The sequence below is a fragment of the Leuresthes tenuis genome, unplaced genomic scaffold (assembly GCF_036924035.1).
Source record: "Leuresthes tenuis unplaced genomic scaffold, fLeuTen1.0.hap1 SCAF_14, whole genome shotgun sequence".
Taxonomy (NCBI): Eukaryota; Metazoa; Chordata; class Actinopteri; order Atheriniformes; family Atherinopsidae; genus Leuresthes; species Leuresthes tenuis.
Genome location: NW_027325368.1, coordinates 18,748,541 through 18,769,933, shown reverse-complemented (window position 1 = coordinate 18,769,933; position 21,393 = coordinate 18,748,541). Strand labels below are relative to the sequence as shown.

The window sequence follows — 21,393 nt, the reverse complement described above, 5'->3', positions numbered from 1 at the left end:
ATTTGCCCAGTTACATCTGAACTCCTGGAAAAGAAGAATCTAAATATAAAAGTGCTTTCACTTTTAAACCCTTCTTCCAGTTCAAATGTGAATATTCTAAAATCAAACAGAAAGTCTTCACCGTAAGCTTGGAAATGTTCAGGTAAATACTTCAAAATAAAAATCTGGACTGGTTCAGTAACTCAAAATGAACTCATTTACATAAAAAATGGGCCTATTTTATATTATAACGGAGAATATGACCATTAATACAAAATATTAACCATTGTTGATTAATTCGTTTGAACCATTATCTAAAAGAGAAAAGCACAAATGAGTTATTTCAGTCTTATTTCTTAACCTTAAGACTTATGTCAAAGCATTTAGATAATATGAGTTTGAAGCACTCTTAAATGAAGTTGTGACAGAGGCAAAGAAAGAAAGGTTTACAGGGTATATATACAGGGTATATAATGTATAGATATAAAGAGAAAAGCCAATTTTTCTTTGTGTTTATTTGATTCTAACTAAATTTACAAAATAGAGAATAATCGTGAGTTAACTATGGAAAAAGTGTGATTAATCGCGATTAATCGCAAAGTTGTGACAGAGGCAAAGAAAGAAAGGTTTACAGGGTATATACAGGCTATATAATTTATAGATATAAAGATAAAAGACATTTTTTCTTTGTGTTTATTTGATTCTAACTAAATTTTCAAATTAGAGAATAATCGTGAGTTAACTATGGAAAAAGTGTGATTAATCGCCATTAAAAAATAATCGTTTGACAGCCCTAGTAACAACATAATAACATGATAATGCAGCGCATTACTGTAAAAGTGTAATAGGATATAAGTATGAAAAAATGAATATGAAATTGTGTGATGTGCTCATGTGCAAACAGTTCTGATATGCATGTGAATATGGGTTTAATCATGATTATCCCTGGCCACCCAGAGAAGAGTTGTACAGTCTTACGGCCAGGGGGATAAAGGTGTTGTTGGAGTCTGTTTGTGCAGCAGCTGTGTATGAGAACTTGCATCAAATGAGTAACTGTAAGTGAGGTATTCATATATGACAGATTCAGCGTTCTCATCAAACATGACAAAGGGAAGAATTGGTTGTTGAAAGCGAAGATCAGGTTCCACCGAGATTTGAACTCGGATCGCTGGATTCAAAGTCCAAAGTGCTGACCATTACACCATGGAACCCTACATACAGTATCATAACTCTAAAAAAAAAAAAATTCTTCCTCTATATGCACTTTGCCAAAGGTCTGAACAAAGTTTGACAGATGAACAAATGAAGTCGATTTGCCCAGTTACATCTGAACTCCTGGAAAAGAATAAACTAAATATCAAAGTGCTTTCACTTTTAAACCCTTCTTCCAGTTCAAATGTGAATATTCTAAAATCAAACAGAAAGTCTTCACCGTAAGCTTGGAAATGTTCAGGTAAATACTTCAAAATAAAAATCTGGACTGGTTCAGTAACTCAAAATGAACTCATTTACATAAAAAATGGGCCTATTTTATATTATAACGGAGAATATGACCATTAATACAAAATATTAACCATTGTTGATTAATTCGTTTGAACCATTATCTAAAAGAGAAAAGCACAAATGAGTTATTTCAGTCTTATTTCTTAACCTTAAGACTTATGTCAAAGCATTTAGATAATATGAGTTTGAAGCACTCTTAAATGAAGTTGTGACAGAGGCAAAGAAAGAAAGGTTTACAGGGTATATATACAGGGTATATAATGTATAGATATAAAGAGAAAAGCCAATTTTTCTTTGTGTTTATTTGATTCTAACTAAATTTACAAAATAGAGAATAATCGTGAGTTAACTATGGAAAAAGTGTGATTAATCGCGATTAATCGCAAAGTTGTGACAGAGGCAAAGAAAGAAAGGTTTACAGGGTATATACAGGCTATATAATTTATAGATATAAAGATAAAAGACATTTTTTCTTTGTGTTTATTTGATTCTAACTAAATTTTCAAAATAGAGAATAATCGTGAGTTAACTATGGAAAAAGTGTGATTAATCGCCATTAAAAAATAATCGTTTGACAGCCCTAGTAACAACATAATAACATGATAATGCAGCGCATTACTGTAAAAGTGTAATAGGATATAAGTATGAAAAAATGAATATGAAATTGTGTGATGTGCTCATGTGCAAACAGTTCTGATATGCATGTGAATATGGGTTTAATCATGATTATCCCTGGCCACCCAGAGAAGAGTTGTACAGTCTTATGACCAGGGGGACAAAAGTGTTGTTGAGTCTGTTTGTGCAGCAGCTGTGTATGAGAACTTGCATCAAATGAGTAACTGTAAGTGAGGTATTCATATATGACAGATTCAGCGTTCTCATCAAACATGACAAAGGGAAGAATTGGTTGTTGATAGCAAAGATCAGGTTCCACCGAGATTTGAACTCGGATCGCTGGATTCAGAGTCCAAAGTGCTGACCATTACACCATGGAACCCTACATACAGTATCATAACTTCAAAAAAAAAAAATTCTTCCTCTCTATGCACTTTGCCAAAGGTCTGACCAAATGAAGTCGATTTGCCCAGTTACATCTGAACTCCTGGAAAAGAAGAATCTAAATATAAAAGTGCTTTCACTTTTAAACCCTTCTTCCAGTTCAAATGTGAATATTCTAAAATCAAACAGAAAGTCTTCACCGTAAGCTTGGAAATGTTCAGGTAAATACTTCAAAATAAAAATCTGGACTGGTTCAGTAACTCAAAATGAACTCATTTACATAAAAAATGGGCCTATTTTATATTATAACGGAGAATATGACCATTAATACAAAATATTAACCATTGTTGATTAATTCGTTTGAACCATTATCTAAAAGAGAAAAGCACAAATGAGTTATTTCAGTCTTATTTCTTAACCTTAAGACTTATGTCAAAGCATTTAGATAATATGAGTTTGAAGCACTCTTAAATGAAGTTGTGACAGAGGCAAAGAAAGAAAGGTTTACAGGGTATATATACAGGGTATATAATGTATAGATATAAAGAGAAAAGCCAATTTTTCTTTGTGTTTATTTGATTCTAACTAAATTTACAAAATAGAGAATAATCGTGAGTTAACTATGGAAAAAGTGTGATTAATCGCGATTAATCGCAAAGTTGTGACAGAGGCAAAGAAAGAAAGGTTTACAGGGTATATACAGGCTATATAATTTATAGATATAAAGATAAAAGACATTTTTTCTTTGTGTTTATTTGATTCTAACTAAATTTTCAAAATAGAGAATAATCGTGAGTTAACTATGGAAAAAGTGTGATTAATCGCCATTAAAAAATAATCGTTTGACAGCCCTAGTAACAACATAATAACATGATAATGCAGCGCATTACTGTAAAAGTGTAATAGGATATAAGTATGAAAAAATGAATATGAAATTGTGTGATGTGCTCATGTGCAAACAGTTCTGATATGCATGTGAATATGGGTTTAATCATGATTATCCCTGGCCACCCAGAGAAGAGTTGTACAGTCTTACGGCCAGGGGGATAAAGGTGTTGTTGGAGTCTGTTTGTGCAGCAGCTGTGTATGAGAACTTGCATCAAATGAGTAACTGTAAGTGAGGTATTCATATATGACAGATTCAGCGTTCTCATCAAACATGACAAAGGGAAGAATTGGTTGTTGAAAGCGAAGATCAGGTTCCACCGAGATTTGAACTCGGATCGCTGGATTCAAAGTCCAAAGTGCTGACCATTACACCATGGAACCCTACATACAGTATCATAACTCTAAAAAAAAAAAAATTCTTCCTCTATATGCACTTTGCCAAAGGTCTGAACAAAGTTTGACAGATGAACAAATGAAGTCGATTTGCCCAGTTACATCTGAACTCCTGGAAAAGAATAAACTAAATATCAAAGTGCTTTCACTTTTAAACCCTTCTTCCAGTTCAAATGTGAATATTCTAAAATCAAACAGAAAGTCTTCACCGTAAGCTTGGAAATGTTCAGGTAAATACTTCAAAATAAAAATCTGGACTGGTTCAGTAACCCAAAATGAACTCATTTACATAAAAAATGGGCCTATTTTATATTATAACGGAGAATATGACCATTAATACAAAATATTAACCATTGTTGATTAATTCGTTTGAACCATTATCTAAAAGAGAAAAGCACAAATGAGTTATTTCAGTCTTATTTCTTAATCTTAAGACTTATTTCAAAGCATTTAGATAATATGAGTTTGAAGCACTCTTAAATGAAGTTGTGACAGAGGCAAAGAAAGAAAGGTTTACAGGGTATATATACAGGGTATATAATGTATAGATATAAAGAGAAAAGCCAATTTTTCTTTGTGTTTATTTGATTCTAACTAAATTTACAAAATAGAGAATAATCGTGAGTTAACTATGGAAAAAGTGTGATTAATCGCGATTAATCGCAAAGTTGTGACAGAGGCAAAGAAAGAAAGGTTTACAGGGTATATACAGGCTATATAATTTATAGATATAAAGATAAAAGACATTTTTTCTTTGTGTTTATTTGATTCTAACTAAATTTTCAAAATAGAGAATAATCGTGAGTTAACTATGGAAAAAGTGTGATTAATCGCCATTAAAAAATAATCGTTTGACAGCCCTAGTAACAACATAATAACATGATAATGCAGCGCATTACTGTAAAAGTGTAATAGGATATAAGTATGAAAAAATGAATATGAAATTGTGTGATGTGCTCATGTGCAAACAGTTCTGATATGCATGTGAATATGGGTTTAATCATGATTATCCCTGGCCACCCAGAGAAGAGTTGTACAGTCTTACGGCCAGGGGGATAAAGGTGTTGTTGGAGTCTGTTTGTGCAGCAGCTGTGTATGAGAACTTGCATCAAATGAGTAACTGTAAGTGAGGTATTCATATATGACAGATTCAGCGTTCTCATCAAACATGACAAAGGGAAGAATTGGTTGTTGAAAGCGAAGATCAGGTTCCACCGAGATTTGAACTCGGATCGCTGGATTCAAAGTCCAAAGTGCTGACCATTACACCATGGAACCCTACATACAGTATCATAACTCTAAAAAAAAAAAAAATTCTTCCTCTATATGCACTTTGCCAAAGGTCTGAACAAAGTTTGACAGATGAACAAATGAAGTCGATTTGCCCAGTTACATCTGAACTCCTGGAAAAGAATAAACTAAATATCAAAGTGCTTTCACTTTTAAACCCTTCTTCCAGTTCAAATGTGAATATTCTAAAATCAAACAGAAAGTCTTCACCGTAAGCTTGGAAATGTTCAGGTAAATACTTCAAAATAAAAATCTGGACTGGTTCAGTAACCCAAAATGAACTCATTTACATAAAAAATGGGCCTATTTTATATTATAACGGAGAATATGACCATTAATACAAAATATTAACCATTGTTGATTAATTCGTTTGAACCATTATCTAAAAGAGAAAAGCACAAATGAGTTATTTCAGTCTTATTTCTTAATCTTAAGACTTATTTCAAAGCATTTAGATAATATGAGTTTGAAGCACTCTTAAATGAAGTTGTGACAGAGGCAAAGAAAGAAAGGTTTACAGGGTAGATATACAGGGTATATAATGTATAGATATAAAGAGAAAAGCCAATTTTTCTTTGTGTTTATTTGATTCTAACTAAATTTACAAAATAGAGAATAATCGTGAGTTAACTATGGAAAAAGTGTGATTAATCGCGATTAATCGCAAAGTTGTGACAGAGGCAAAGAAAGAAAGGTTTACAGGGTATATACAGGCTATATAATTTATAGATATAAAGATAAAAGACATTTTTTCTTTGTGTTTATTTGATTCTAACTAAATTTTCAAAATAGAGAATAATCGTGAGTTAACTATGGAAAAAGTGTGATTAATCGCCATTAAAAAATAATCGTTTGACAGCCCTAGTAACAACATAATAACATGATAATGCAGCGCATTACTGTAAGTGTAATAGGATATAAGTATGAAAAAATGAATATGAAATTGTGTGATGTGCTCATGTGCAAACAGTTCTGATATGCATGTGAATATGGGTTTAATCATGATTATCCCTGGCCACCCAGAGAAGAGTTGTACAGTCTTACGGCCAGGGGGATAAAGGTGTTGTTGGAGTCTGTTTGTGCAGCAGCTGTGTATGAGAACTTGCATCAAATGAGTAACTGTAAGTGAGGTATTCATATATGACAGATTCAGCATTCTCATCAAACATGACAAAGGGAAGAATTGGTTGTTGAAAGCGAAGATCAGGTTCCACCGAGATTTGAACTCGGATCGCTGGATTCAAAGTCCAAAGTGCTGACCATTACACCATGGAACCCTACATACAGTATCATAACTCTAAAAAAAAAAAAATTCTTCCTCTATATGCACTTTGCCAAAGGTCTGAACAAAGTTTGACAGATGAACAAATGAAGTCGATTTGCCCAGTTACATCTGAACTCCTGGAAAAGAATAAACTAAATATCAAAGTGCTTTCACTTTTAAACCCTTCTTCCAGTTCAAATGTGAATATTCTAAAATCAAACAGAAAGTCTTCACCGTAAGCTTGGAAATGTTCAGGTAAATACTTCAAAATAAAAATCTGGACTGGTTCAGTAACCCAAAATGAACTCATTTACATAAAAAATGGGCCTATTTTATATTATAACGGAGAATATGACCATTAATACAAAATATTAACCATTGTTGATTAATTCGTTTGAACCATTATCTAAAAGAGAAAAGCACAAATGAGTTATTTCAGTCTTATTTCTTAATCTTAAGACTTATTTCAAAGCATTTAGATAATATGAGTTTGAAGCACTCTTAAATGAAGTTGTGACAGAGGCAAAGAAAGAAAGGTTTACAGGGTATATATACAGGGTATATAATGTATAGATATAAAGAGAAAAGCCAATTTTTCTTTGTGTTTATTTGATTCTAACTAAATTTACAAAATAGAGAATAATCGTGAGTTAACTATGGAAAAAGTGTGATTAATCGCGATTAATCGCAAAGTTGTGACAGAGGCAAAGAAAGAAAGGTTTACAGGGTATATACAGGCTATATAATTTATAGATATAAAGATAAAAGACATTTTTTCTTTGTGTTTATTTGATTCTAACTAAATTTTCAAAATAGAGAATAATCGTGAGTTAACTATGGAAAAAGTGTGATTAATCGCCATTAAAAAATAATCGTTTGACAGCCCTAGTAACAACATAATAACATGATAATGCAGCGCATTACTGTAAAAGTGTAATAGGATATAAGTATGAAAAAATGAATATGAAATTGTGTGATGTGCTCATGTGCAAACAGTTCTGATATGCATGTGAATATGGGTTTAATCATGATTATCCCTGGCCACCCAGAGAAGAGTTGTACAGTCTTACGGCCAGGGGGATAAAGGTGTTGTTGGAGTCTGTTTGTGCAGCAGCTGTGTATGAGAACTTGCATCAAATGAGTAACTGTAAGTGAGGTATTCATATATGACAGATTCAGCATTCTCATCAAACATGACAAAGGGAAGAATTGGTTGTTGAAAGCGAAGATCAGGTTCCACCGAGATTTGAACTCGGATCGCTGGATTCAAAGTCCAAAGTGCTGACCATTACACCATGGAACCCTACATACAGTATCATAACTTCAAAAAAAAAAAATTCTTCCTCTCTATGCACTTTGCCAAAGGTCTGACCAAATGAAGTCGATTTGCCCAGTTACATCTGAACTCCTGGAAAAGAAGAATCTAAATATAAAAGTGCTTTCACTTTTAAACCCTTCTTCCAGTTCAAATGTGAATATTCTAAAATCAAACAGAAAGTCTTCACCGTAAGCTTGGAAATGTTCAGGTAAATACTTCAAAATAAAAATCTGGACTGGTTCAGTAACCCAAAATGAACTCATTTACATAAAAAATGGGCCTATTTTATATTATAACGGAGAATATGACCATTAATACAAAATATTAACCATTGTTGATTAATTCGTTTGAACCATTATCTAAAAGAGAAAAGCACAAATGAGTTATTTCAGTCTTATTTCTTAATCTTAAGACTTATTTCAAAGCATTTAGATAATATGAGTTTGAAGCACTCTTAAATGAAGTTGTGACAGAGGCAAAGAAAGAAAGGTTTACAGGGTATATATACAGGGTATATAATGTATAGATATAAAGAGAAAAGCCAATTTTTCTTTGTGTTTATTTGATTCTAACTAAATTTACAAAATAGAGAATAATCGTGAGTTAACTATGGAAAAAGTGTGATGAATCGCGATTAATCGCAAAGTTGTGACAGAGGCAAAGAAAGAAAGGTTTACAGGGTATATACAGGCTATATAATTTATAGATATAAAGATAAAAGACATTTTTTCTTTGTGTTTATTTGATTCTAACTAAATTTTCAAAATAGAGAATAATCGTGAGTTAACTATGGAAAAAGTGTGATTAATCGCCATTAAAAAATAATCGTTTGACAGCCCTAGTAACAACATAATAACATGATAATGCAGCGCATTACTGTAAAAGTGTAATAGGATATAAGTATGAAAAAATGAATATGAAATTGTGTGATGTGCTCATGTGCAAACAGTTCTGATATGCATGTGAATATGGGTTTAATCATGATTATCCCTGGCCACCCAGAGAAGAGTTGTCCAGTCTTATGACCAGGGGGACAAAAGTGTTGTTGAGTCTGTTTGTGGAGCAGCTCAGAGACAGCAGCCTGCTGCTGATGATGCTCCTCTGTCTCATCAGAATTGAGTGTAGTGGATGTTGTGTATCAAAACAAGCATTAAATGAGTAACTGTAAGTGAGGTATTCATATATGACAGATTCAGCGTTCTCATCAAACATGACAAAGGGAAGAATTGGTTGTTGATAGCAAAGATCAGGTTCCACCGAGATTTGAACTCGGATCGCTGGATTCAGAGTCCAAAGTGCTGACCATTACACCATGGAACCCTACATACAGTATCATAACTTCAAAAAAAAAAATTCTTCCTCTCTATGCACTTTGCCAAAGGTCTGACCAAATGAAGTCGATTTGCCCAGTTACATCTGAACTCCTGGAAAAGAAGAATCTAAATATAAAAGTGCTTTCACTTTTAAACCCTTCTTCCAGTTCAAATGTGAATATTCTAAAATCAAACAGAAAGTCTTCACCGTAAGCTTGGAAATGTTCAGGTAAATACTTCAAAATAAAAATCTGGACTGGTTCAGTAACCCAAAATGAACTCATTTACATAAAAAATGGGCCTATTTTATATTATAACGGAGAATATGACCATTAATACAAAATATTAACCATTGTTGATTAATTCGTTTGAACCATTATCTAAAAGAGAAAAGCACAAATGAGTTATTTCAGTCTTATTTCTTAATCTTAAGACTTATTTCAAAGCATTTAGATAATATGAGTTTGAAGCACTCTTAAATGAAGTTGTGACAGAGGCAAAGAAAGAAAGGTTTACAGGGTATATATACAGGGTATATAATGTATAGATATAAAGAGAAAAGCCAATTTTTCTTTGTGTTTATTTGATTCTAACTAAATTTACAAAATAGAGAATAATCGTGAGTTAACTATGGAAAAAGTGTGATTAATCGCGATTAATCGCAAAGTTGTGACAGAGGCAAAGAAAGAAAGGTTTACAGGGTATATACAGGCTATATAATTTATAGATATAAAGATAAAAGACATTTTTTCTTTGTGTTTATTTGATTCTAACTAAATTTTCAAAATAGAGAATAATCGTGAGTTAACTATGGAAAAAGTGTGATTAATCGCCATTAAAAAAATAATCGTTTGACAGCCCTAGTAACAACATAATAACATGATAATGCAGCGCATTACTGTAAAAGTGTAATAGGATATAAGTATGAAAAAATGAATATGAAATTGTGTGATGTGCTCATTTGCAAACAGTTCTGATATGCATGTGAATATGGGTTTAATCATGATTATCCCTGGCCACCCAGAGAAGAGTTGTACAGTCTTACGGCCAGGGGGATAAAGGTGTTGTTGGAGTCTGTTTGTGCAGCAGCTGTGTATGAGAACTTGCATCAAATGAGTAACTGTAAGTGAGGTATTCATATATGACAGATTCAGCGTTCTCATCAAACATGACAAAGGGAAGAATTGGTTGTTGATAGCAAAGATCAGGTTCCACCGAGATTTGAACTCGGATAGCTGGATTCAGAGTCCAAAGTGCTGACCATTACACCATGGAACCCTACATACAGTATCATAACTTCAAAAAAAAAAGATTCTTCCTCTCTATGCACTTTGCCAAAGGTCTGACCAAATGAAGTCGATTTGCCCAGTTACATCTGAACTCCTGGAAAAGAAGAATCTAAATATAAAAGTGCTTTCACTTTTAAACCCTTCTTCCAGTTCAAATGTGAATATTCTAAAATCAAACAGAAAGTCTTCACCGTAAGCTTGGAAATGTTCAGGTAAATACTTCAAAATAAAAATCTGGACTGGTTCAGTAACTCAAAATGAACTCATTTACATAAAAAATGGGCCTATTTTATATTATAACGGAGAATATGACCATTAATACAAAATATTAACCATTGTTGATTAATTCGTTTGAACCATTATCTAAAAGAGAAAAGCCCAAATGAGTTATTTCAGTCTTATTTCTTAACCTTAAGACTTATGTCAAAGCATTTAGATAATATGAGTTTGAAGCACTCTTAAATGAAGTTGTGACAGAGGCAAAGAAAGAAAGGTTTACAGGGTATATATACAGGGTATATAATGTATAGATATAAAGAGAAAAGCCAATTTTTCTTTGTGTTTATTTGATTCTAACTAAATTTACAAAATAGAGAATAATCGTGAGTTAACTATGGAAAAAGTGTGATTAATCGCGATTAATCGCAAAGTTGTGACAGAGGCAAAGAAAGAAAGGTTTACAGGGTATATACAGGCTATATAATTTATAGATATAAAGATAAAAGACATTTTTTCTTTGTGTTTATTTGATTCTAACTAAATTTTCAAAATAGAGAATAATCGTGAGTTAACTATGGAAAAAGTGTGATTAATCGCCATTAAAAAATAATCGTTTGACAGCCCTAGTAACAACATAATAACATGATAATGCAGCGCATTACTGTAAAAGTGTAATAGGATATAAGTATGAAAAAATGAATATGAAATTGTGTGATGTGCTCATGTGCAAACAGTTCTGATATGCATGTGAATATGGGTTTAATCATGATTATCCCTGGCCACCCAGAGAAGAGTTGTACAGTCTTATGACCAGGGGGACAAAAGTGTTGTTGAGTCTGTTTGTGCAGCAGCTGTGTATGAGAACTTGCATCAAATGAGTAACTGTAAGTGAGGTATTCATATATGACAGATTCAGCGTTCTCATCAAACATGACAAAGGGAAGAATTGGTTGTTGATAGCAAAGATCAGGTTCCACCGAGATTTGAACTCGGATCGCTGGATTCAAAGTCCAAAGTGCTGACCATTACACCATGGAACCCTACATACAGTATCATAACTCTAAAAAAAAAAAAATTCTTCCTCTATATGCACTTTGCCAAAGGTCTGAACAAAGTTTGACAGATGAACAAATGAAGTCGATTTGCCCAGTTACATCTGAACTCCTGGAAAAGAATAAACTAAATATCAAAGTGCTTTCACTTTTAAACCCTTCTTCCAGTTCAAATGTGAATATTCTAAAATCAAACAGAAAGTCTTCACCGTAAGCTTGGAAATGTTCAGGTAAATACTTCAAAATAAAAATCTGGACTGGTTCAGTAACCCAAAATGAACTCATTTACATAAAAAATGGGCCTATTTTATATTATAACGGAGAATATGACCATTAATACAAAATATTAACCATTGTTGATTAATTCGTTTGAACCATTATCTAAAAGAGAAAAGCACAAATGAGTTATTTCAGTCTTATTTCTTAATCTTAAGACTTATTTCAAAGCATTTAGATAATATGAGTTTGAAGCACTCTTAAATGAAGTTGTGACAGAGGCAAAGAAAGAAAGGTTTACAGGGTATATATACAGGGTATATAATGTATAGATATAAAGAGAAAAGCCAATTTTTCTTTGTGTTTATTTGATTCTAACTAAATTTACAAAATAGAGAATAATCGTGAGTTAACTATGGAAAAAGTGTGATTAATCGCGATTAATCGCAAAGTTGTGACAGAGGCAAAGAAAGAAAGGTTTACAGGGTATATACAGGCTATATAATTTATAGATATAAAGATAAAAGACATTTTTTCTTTGTGTTTATTTGATTCTAACTAAATTTTCAAAATAGAGAATAATCGTGAGTTAACTATGGAAAAAGTGTGATTAATCGCCATTAAAAAATAATCGTTTGACAGCCCTAGTAACAACATAATAACATGATAATGCAGCGCATTACTGTAAAAGTGTAATAGGATATAAGTATGAAAAAATGAATATGAAATTGTGTGATGTGCTCATGTGCAAACAGTTCTGATATGCATGTGAATATGGGTTTAATCATGATTATCCCTGGCCACCCAGAGAAGAGTTGTACAGTCTTACGGCCAGGGGGATAAAGGTGTTGTTGCAGTCTGTTTGTGCAGCAGCTGTGTATGAGAACTTGCATCAAATGAGTAACTGTAAGTGAGGTATTCATATATGACAGATTCAGCGTTCTCATCAAACATGACAAAGGGAAGAATTGGTTGTTGATAGCAAAGATCAGGTTCCACCGAGATTTGAACTCGGATCGCTGGATTCAGAGTCCAAAGTGCTGACCATTACACCATGGAACCCTACATACAGTATCATAACTTCAAAAAACAAAAATTCTTCCTCTCTATGCACTTTGCCAAAGGTCTGACCAAATGAAGTCGATTTGCCCAGTTACATCTGAACTCCTGGAAAAGAAGAATCTAAATATAAAAGTGCTTTCACTTTTAAACCCTTCTTCCAGTTCAAATGTGAATATTCTAAAATCAAACAGAAAGTCTTCACCGTAAGCTTGGAAATGTTCAGGTAAATACTTCAAAATAAAAATCTGGACTGGTTCAGTAACCCAAAATGAACTCATTTACATAAAAAATGGGCCTATTTTATATTATAACGGAGAATATGACCATTAATACAAAATATTAACCATTGTTGATTAATTCGTTTGAACCATTATCTAAAAGAGAAAAGCACAAATGAGTTATTTCAGTCTTATTTCTTAATCTTAAGACTTATTTCAAAGCATTTAGATAATATGAGTTTGAAGCACTCTTAAATGAAGTTGTGACAGAGGCAAAGAAAGAAAGGTTTACAGGGTATATATACAGGGTATATAATGTATAGATAAAAAGAGAAAAGCCAATTTTTCTTTGTGTTTATTTGATTCTAACTAAATTTACAAAATAGAGAATAATCGTGAGTTAACTATGGAAAAAGTGTGATTAATCGCGATTAATCGCAAAGTTGTGACAGAGGCAAAGAAAGAAAGGTTTACAGGGTATATACAGGCTATATAATTTATAGATATAAAGATAAAAGACATTTTTTCTTTGTGTTTATTTGATTCTAACTAAATTTTCAAAATAGAGAATAATCGTGAGTTAACTATGGAAAAAGTGTGATTAATCGCCATTAAAAAATAATCGTTTGACAGCCCTAGTAACAACATAATAACATGATAATGCAGCGCATTACTGTAAAAGTGTAATAGGATATAAGTATGAAAAAATGAATATGAAATTGTGTGATGTGCTCATGTGCAAACAGTTCTGATATGCATGTGAATATGGGTTTAATCATGATTATCCCTGGCCACCCAGAGAAGAGTTGTACAGTCTTACGGCCAGGGGGATAAAGGTGTTGTTGGAGTCTGTTTGTGCAGCAGCTGTGTATGAGAACTTGCATCAAATGAGTAACTGTAAGTGAGGTATTCATATATGACAGATTCAGCATTCTCATCAAACATGACAAAGGGAAGAATTGGTTGTTGAAAGCGAAGATCAGGTTCCACCGAGATTTGAACTCGCATCGCTGGATTCAAAGTCCAAAGTGCTGACCATTACACCATGGAACCCTACATACAGTATCATAACTCTAAAAAAAAAAAAAATTCTTCCTCTATATGCACTTTGCCAAAGGTCTGAACAAAGTTTGACAGATGAACAAATGAAGTCGATTTGCCCAGTTACATCTGAACTCCTGGAAAAGAATAAACTAAATATCAAAGTGCTTTCACTTTTAAACCCTTCTTCCAGTTCAAATGTGAATATTCTAAAATCAAACAGAAAGTCTTCACCGTAAGCTTGGAAATGTTCAGGTAGATAGTTCAAAATAAAAATCTGGACTGGTTCAGTAACCCAAAATGAACTCATTTACATAAAAAATGGGCCTATTTTATATTATAACGGAGAATATGACCATTAATACAAAATATTAACCATTGTTGATTAATTCGTTTGAACCATTATCTAAAAGAGAAAAGCACAAATGAGTTATTTCAGTCTTATTTCTTAATCTTAAGACTTATTTCAAAGCATTTAGATAATATGAGTTTGAAGCACTCTTAAATGAAGTTGTGACAGAGGCAAAGAAAGAAAGGTTTACAGGGTATATATACAGGGTATATAATGTATAGATAAAAAGAGAAAAGCCAATTTTTCTTTGTGTTTATTTGATTCTAACTAAATTTACAAAATAGAGAATAATCGTGAGTTAACTATGGAAAAAGTGTGATTAATCGCGATTAATCGCAAAGTTGTGACAGAGGCAAAGAAAGAAAGGTTTACAGGGTATATACAGGCTATATAATTTATAGATATAAAGATAAAAGACATTTTTTCTTTGTGTTTATTTGATTCTAACTAAATTTTCAAAATAGAGAATAATCGTGAGTTAACTATGGAAAAAGTGTGATTAATCGCCATTAAAAAATAATCGTTTGACAGCCCTAGTAACAACATAATAACATGATAATGCAGCGCATTACTGTAAAAGTGTAATAGGATATAAGTATGAAAAAATGAATATGAAATTGTGTGATGTGCTCATGTGCAAACAGTTCTGATATGCATGTGAATATGGGTTTAATCATGATTATCCCTGGCCACCCAGAGAAGAGTTGTACAGTCTTACGGCCAGGGGGATAAAGGTGTTGTTGGAGTCTGTTTGTGCAGCAGCTGTGTATGAGAACTTGCATCAAATGAGTAACTGTAAGTGAGGTATTCATATATGACAGATTCAGCATTCTCATCAAACATGACAAAGGGAAGAATTGGTTGTTGAAAGCGAAGATCAGGTTCCACCGAGATTTGAACTCGCATCGCTGGATTCAAAGTCCAAAGTGCTGACCATTACACCATGGAACCCTACATACAGTATCATAACTCTAAAAAAAAAAAAAATTCTTCCTCTATATGCACTTTGCCAAAGGTCTGAACAAAGTTTGACAGATGAACAAATGAAGTCGATTTGCCCAGTTACATCTGAACTCCTGGAAAAGAATAAACTAAATATCAAAGTGCTTTCACTTTTAAACCCTTCTTCCAGTTCAAATGTGAATATTCTAAAATCAAACAGAAAGTCTTCACCGTAAGCTTGGAAATGTTCAGGTAGATAGTTCAAAATAAAAATCTGGACTGGTTCAGTAACCCAAAATGAACTCATTTACATAAAAAATGGGCCTATTTTATATTATAACGGAGAATATGACCATTAATACAAAATATTAACCATTGTTGATTAATTCGTTTGAACCATTATCTAAAAGAGAAAAGCACAAATGAGTTATTTCAGTCTTATTTCTTAATCTTAAGACTTATTTCAAAGCATTTAGATAATATGAGTTTGAAGCACTCTTAAATGAAGTTGTGACAGAGGCAAAGAAAGAAAGGTTTACAGGGTATATATACAGGGTATATAATGTATAGATAAAAAGAGAAAAGCCAATTTTTCTTTGTGTTTATTTGATTCTAACTAAATTTACAAAATAGAGAATAATCGTGAGTTAACTATGGAAAAAGTGTGATTAATCGCGATTAATCGCAAAGTTGTGACAGAGGCAAAGAAAGAAAGGTTTACAGGGTATATACAGGCTATATAATTTATAGATATAAAGATAAAAGACATTTTTTCTTTGTGTTTATTTGATTCTAACTAAATTTTCAAAATAGAGAATAATCGTGAGTTAACTATGGAAAAAGTGTGATTAATCGCCATTAAAAAATAATCGTTTGACAGCCCTAGTAACAACATAATAACATGATAATGCAGCGCATTACTGTAAAAGTGTAATAGGATATAAGTATGAAAAATTGAATATGAAATTGTGTGATGTGCTCATGTGCAAACAGTTCTGATATGCATGTGAATATGGGTTTAATCATGATTATCCCTGGCCACCCAGAGAAGAGTTGTACAGTCTTACGGCCAGGGGGATAAAGGTGTTGTTGGAGTCTGTTTGTGCAGCAGCTGTGTATGAGAACTTGCATCAAATGAGTAACTGTAAGTGAGGTATTCATATATGACAGATTCAGCGTTCTCATCAAACATGACAAAGGGAAGAATTGGTTGTTGATAGCGAAGATCAGGTTCCACCGAGATTTGAACTCGGATCGCTGGATTCAAAGTCCAAAGTGCTGACCATTACACCATGGAACCCTACATACAGTATCATAACTCTAAAAAAAAAAAAAATTCTTCCTCTATATGCACTTTGCCAAAGGTCTGAACAAAGTTTGACAGATGAACAAATGAAGTCGATTTGCCCAGTTACATCTGAACTCCTGGAAAAGAATAAACTAAATATCAAAGTGCTTTCACTTTTAAACCCTTCTTCCAGTTCAAATGTGAATATTCTAAAATCAAACAGAAAGTCTTCACCGTAAGCTTGGAAATGTTCAGGTAAATACTTCAAAATAAAAATCTGGACTGGTTCAGTAACCCAAAATGAACTCATTTACATAAAAAATGGGCCTATTTTATATTATAACGGAGAATATGACCATTAATACAAAATATTAACCATTGTTGATTAATTCGTTTGAACCATTATCTAAAAGAGAAAAGCACAAATGAGTTATTTCAGTCTTATTTCTTAATCTTAAGACTTATTTCAAAGCATTTAGATAATATGAGTTTGAAGCACTCTTAAATGAAGTTGTGACAGAGGCAAAGAAAGAAAGGTTTACAGGGTATATATACAGGGTATATAATGTATAGATATAAAGAGAAAAGCCAATTTTTCTTTGTGTTTATTTGATTCTAACTAAATTTACAAAATAGAGAATAATCGTGAGTTAACTATGGAAAAAGTGTGATTAATCGCGATTAATCACAAAGTTGTGACAGAGGCAAAGAAAGAAAGGTTTACAGGGTATATACAGGCTATATAATTTATAGATATAAAGATAAAAGACATTTTTTCTTTGTGTTTATTTGATTCTAACTAAATTTTCAAAATAGAGAATAATCGTGAGTTAACTATGGAAAAAGTGTGATTAATCGCCATTAAAAAATAATCGTTTGACAGCCCTAGTAACAACATAATAACATGATAATGCAGCGCATTACTGTAAAAGTGTAATAGGATATAAGTATGAAAAAATGAATATGAAATTGTGTGATGTGCTCATGTGCAAACAGTTCTGATATGCATGTGAATATGGGTTTAATCATGATTATCCCTGGCCACCCAGAGAAGAGTTGTACAGTCTTACGGCCAGGGGGATAAAGGTGTTGTTGGAGTCTGTTTGTGCAGCAGCTGTGTATGAGAACTTGCATCAAATGAGTAACTGTAAGTGAGGTATTCATATATGACAGATTCAGCATTCTCATCAAACATGACAAAGGGAAGAATTGGTTGTTGAAAGCGAAGATCAGGTTCCACCGAGATTTGAACTCGGATCGCTGGATTCAAAGTCCAAAGTGCTGACCATTACACCATGGAACCCTACATACAGTATCATAACTCTAAAAAAAAAAAAAATTCTTCCTCTATATGCACTTTGCCAAAGGTCTGAACAAAGTTTGACAGATGAACAAATGAAGTCGATTTGCCCAGTTACATCTGAACTCCTGGAAAAGAATAAACTAAATATCAAAGTGCTTTCACTTTTAAACCCTTCTTCCAGTTCAAATGTGAATATTCTAAAATCAAACAGAAAGTCTTCACCGTAAGCTTGGAAATGTTCAGGTAGATAGTTCAAAATAAAAATCTGGACTGGTTCAGTAACCCAAAATGAACTCATTTACATAAAAAATGGGCCTATTTTATATTATAACGGAGAATATGACCATTAATACAAAATATTAACCATTGTTGATTAATTCGTTTGAACCATTATCTAAAAGAGAAAAGCACAAATGAGTTATTTCAGTCTTATTTCTTAATCTTAAGACTTATTTCAAAGCATTTAGATAATATGAGTTTGAAGCACTCTTAAATGAAGTTGTGACAGAGGCAAAGAAAGAAAGGTTTACAGGGTATATATACAGGGTATATAATGTATAGATAAAAAGAGAAAAGCCAATTTTTCTTTGTGTTTATTTGATTCTAACTAAATTTACAAAATAGAGAATAATCGTGAGTTAACTATGGAAAAAGTGTGATTAATCGCGATTAATCGCAAAGTTGTGACAGAGGCAAAGAAAGAAAGGTTTACAGGGTATATACAGGCTATATAATTTATAGATATAAAGATAAAAGACATTTTTTCTTTGTGTTTATTTGATTCTAACTAAATTTTCAAAATAGAGAATAATCGTGAGTTAACTATGGAAAAAGTGTGATTAATCGCCATTAAAAAATAATCGTTTGACAGCCCTAGTAACAACATAATAACATGATAATGCAGCGCATTACTGTAAAAGTGTAATAGGATATAAGTATGAAAAAATGAATATGAAATTGTGTGATGTGCTCATGTGCAAACAGTTCTGATATGCATGTGAATATGGGTTTAATCATGATTATCCCTGGCCACCCAGAGAAGAGTTGTACAGTCTTACGGCCAGGGGGATAAAGGTGTTGTTGGAGTCTGTTTGTGCAGCAGCTGTGTATGAGAACTTGCATCAAATGAGTAACTGTAAGTGAGGTATTCATATATGACAGATTCAGCATTCTCATCAAACATGACAAAGGGAAGAATTGGTTGTTGAAAGCGAAGATCAGGTTCCACCGAGATTTGAACTCGCATCGCTGGATTCAGAGTCCAAAGTGCTGACCATTACACCATGGAACCCTACATACAGTATCATAACTCTAAAAAAAAAAAAAATTCTTCCTCTATATGCACTTTGCCAAAGGTCTGAACAAAGTTTGACAGATGAACAAATGAAGTCGATTTGCCCAGTTACATCTGAACTCCTGGAAAAGAATAAACTAAATATCAAAGTGCTTTCACTTTTAAACCCTTCTTCCAGTTCAAATGTGAATATTCTAAAATCAAACAGAAAGTCTTCACCGTAAGCTTGGAAATGTTCAGGTAGATAGTTCAAAATAAAAATCTGGACTGGTTCAGTAACCCAAAATGAACTCATTTACATAAAAAATGGGCCTATTTTATATTATAACGGAGAATATGACCATTAATACAAAATATTAACCATTGTTGATTAATTCGTTTGAACCATTATCTAAAAGAGAAAAGCACAAATGAGTTATTTCAGTCTTATTTCTTAATCTTAAGACTTATTTCAAAGCATTTAGATAATATGAGTTTGAAGCACTCTTAAATGAAGTTGTGACAGAGGCAAAGAAAGAAAGGTTTACAGGGTATATATACAGGGTATATAATGTATAGATATAAAGAGAAAAGCCAATTTTTCTTTGTGTTTATTTGATTCTAACTAAATTTACAAAATAGAGAATAATCGTGAGTTAACTATGGAAAAAGTGTGATTAATCGCGATTAATCGCAAAGTTGTGACAGAGGCAAAGAAAGAAAGGTTTACAGGGTATATACAGGCTATATAATTTATAGATATAAAGATAAAAGACATTTTTTCTTTGTGTTTATTTGATTCTAACTAAATTTTCAAAATAGAGAATAATCGTGAGTTAACTATGGAAAAAGTGTGATTAATCGCCATTAAAAAATAATCGTTTGACAGCCCTAGTAACAACATAATAACATGATAATGCAGCGCATTACTGTAAAAGTGTAATAGGATATAAGTATGAAAAAATGAATATGAAATTGTGTGATGTGCTCATGTGCAAACAGTTCTGATATGCATGTGAATATGGGTTTAATCATGATTATCCCTGGCCACCCAGAGAAGAGTTATACAGTCTTACGGCCAGGGGGATAAAGGTGTTGTTGCAGTCTGTTTGTGCAGCAGCTGTGTATGAGAACTTGCATCAAATGAGTAACTGTAAGTGAGGTATTCATATATGACAGATTCAGCGTTCTCATCAAACATGACAAAGGGAAGAATTGGTTGTTGATAGCAAAGATCAGGTTCCACCGAGATTTGAACTCGGATCGCTGGATTCAGAGTCCAAAGTGCTGACCATTACACCATGGAACCCTACATACAGTATCATAACTTCAAAAAAAAAAAATTCTTCCTCTCTATGCACTTTGCCAAAGGTCTGACCAAATGAAGTCGATTTGCCCAGTTACATCTGAACTCCTGGAAAAGAAGAATCTAAATATAAAAGTGCTTTCACTTTTAAACCCTTCTTCCAGTTCAAATGTGAATATTCTAAAATCAAACAGAAAGTCTTCACCGTAAGCTTGGAAATGTTCAGGTAAATACTTCAAAATAAAGATCTGGACTGGTTCAGTAACCCAAAATGAACTCATTTACATAAAAAATGGGCCTATTTTATATTATAACGGAGAATATGACCATTAATACAAAATATTAACCATTGTTGATTAATTCGTTTGAACCATTATCTAAAAGAGAAAAGCACAAATGAGTTATTTCAGTCTTATTTCTTAATCTTAAGACTTATTTCAAAGCATTTAGATAATATGAGTTTGAAGCACTCTTAAATGAAGTTGTGACAGAGGCAAAGAAAGAAAGGTTTACAGGGTATATATACAGGGTATATAATGTATAGATATAAAGAGAAAAGCCAATTTTTCTTTGTGTTTATTTGATTCTAACTAAATTTACAAAATAGAGAATAATCGTGAGTTAACTATGGAAAAAGTGTGATTAATCGCGATTAATCGCAAAGTTGTGACAGAGGCAAAGAAAGAAAGGTTTACAGGGTATATACAGGCTATATAATTTATATATATAAAGATAAAAGACATTTTTTCTTTGTGTTTATTTGATTCTAACTAAATTTTCAAAATAGAGAATAATCGTGAGTTAACTATGGAAAAAGTGTGATTAATCGCCATTAAAAAATAATCGTTTGACAGCCCTAGTAACAACATAATAACATGATAATGC

The 21,393-nt window shown here is 32.6% G+C and overlaps 16 non-coding genes across 16 annotated transcripts; all 16 read right to left on the bottom strand.

Moving 5' to 3' along the window:
• Window positions 1–1,118: 1,118 nt before the first annotated feature.
• trnaq-uug (transfer RNA glutamine (anticodon UUG)) lies at window positions 1,119–1,190 on the bottom strand. The gene has a single exon. It is a non-coding gene; the product is annotated as a tRNA-Gln (tRNA).
• Window positions 1,191–2,407: 1,217 nt separating this feature from the next.
• Window positions 2,408–2,479, bottom strand: trnaq-cug (transfer RNA glutamine (anticodon CUG)). The gene has a single exon. It is a non-coding gene; the product is annotated as a tRNA-Gln (tRNA).
• Window positions 2,480–3,678: 1,199 nt separating this feature from the next.
• trnaq-uug (transfer RNA glutamine (anticodon UUG)) lies at window positions 3,679–3,750 on the bottom strand. The gene has a single exon. It is a non-coding gene; the product is annotated as a tRNA-Gln (tRNA).
• Window positions 3,751–4,968: 1,218 nt separating this feature from the next.
• Window positions 4,969–5,040, bottom strand: trnaq-uug (transfer RNA glutamine (anticodon UUG)). The gene has a single exon. It is a non-coding gene; the product is annotated as a tRNA-Gln (tRNA).
• Window positions 5,041–6,257: 1,217 nt separating this feature from the next.
• Window positions 6,258–6,329, bottom strand: trnaq-uug (transfer RNA glutamine (anticodon UUG)). The gene has a single exon. It is a non-coding gene; the product is annotated as a tRNA-Gln (tRNA).
• Window positions 6,330–7,547: 1,218 nt separating this feature from the next.
• Window positions 7,548–7,619, bottom strand: trnaq-uug (transfer RNA glutamine (anticodon UUG)). Its single transcript has one exon. It is a non-coding gene; the product is annotated as a tRNA-Gln (tRNA).
• Window positions 7,620–8,882: 1,263 nt separating this feature from the next.
• Window positions 8,883–8,954, bottom strand: trnaq-cug (transfer RNA glutamine (anticodon CUG)). The gene has a single exon. It is a non-coding gene; the product is annotated as a tRNA-Gln (tRNA).
• Window positions 8,955–10,153: 1,199 nt separating this feature from the next.
• trnaq-cug (transfer RNA glutamine (anticodon CUG)) lies at window positions 10,154–10,225 on the bottom strand. The gene has a single exon. It is a non-coding gene; the product is annotated as a tRNA-Gln (tRNA).
• Window positions 10,226–11,423: 1,198 nt separating this feature from the next.
• On the bottom strand, window positions 11,424–11,495 carry trnaq-uug (transfer RNA glutamine (anticodon UUG)). Its single transcript has one exon. It is a non-coding gene; the product is annotated as a tRNA-Gln (tRNA).
• Window positions 11,496–12,713: 1,218 nt separating this feature from the next.
• trnaq-cug (transfer RNA glutamine (anticodon CUG)) lies at window positions 12,714–12,785 on the bottom strand. Its single transcript has one exon. It is a non-coding gene; the product is annotated as a tRNA-Gln (tRNA).
• Window positions 12,786–13,984: 1,199 nt separating this feature from the next.
• Window positions 13,985–14,056, bottom strand: trnaq-uug (transfer RNA glutamine (anticodon UUG)). Its single transcript has one exon. It is a non-coding gene; the product is annotated as a tRNA-Gln (tRNA).
• A 1,219-nt stretch (window positions 14,057–15,275) lies between these two features.
• On the bottom strand, window positions 15,276–15,347 carry trnaq-uug (transfer RNA glutamine (anticodon UUG)). The gene has a single exon. It is a non-coding gene; the product is annotated as a tRNA-Gln (tRNA).
• A 1,219-nt stretch (window positions 15,348–16,566) lies between these two features.
• Window positions 16,567–16,638, bottom strand: trnaq-uug (transfer RNA glutamine (anticodon UUG)). Its single transcript has one exon. It is a non-coding gene; the product is annotated as a tRNA-Gln (tRNA).
• Window positions 16,639–17,857: 1,219 nt separating this feature from the next.
• trnaq-uug (transfer RNA glutamine (anticodon UUG)) lies at window positions 17,858–17,929 on the bottom strand. Its single transcript has one exon. It is a non-coding gene; the product is annotated as a tRNA-Gln (tRNA).
• A 1,219-nt stretch (window positions 17,930–19,148) lies between these two features.
• On the bottom strand, window positions 19,149–19,220 carry trnaq-cug (transfer RNA glutamine (anticodon CUG)). The gene has a single exon. It is a non-coding gene; the product is annotated as a tRNA-Gln (tRNA).
• A 1,219-nt stretch (window positions 19,221–20,439) lies between these two features.
• On the bottom strand, window positions 20,440–20,511 carry trnaq-cug (transfer RNA glutamine (anticodon CUG)). The gene has a single exon. It is a non-coding gene; the product is annotated as a tRNA-Gln (tRNA).
• Window positions 20,512–21,393: the final 882 nt, after the last annotated feature.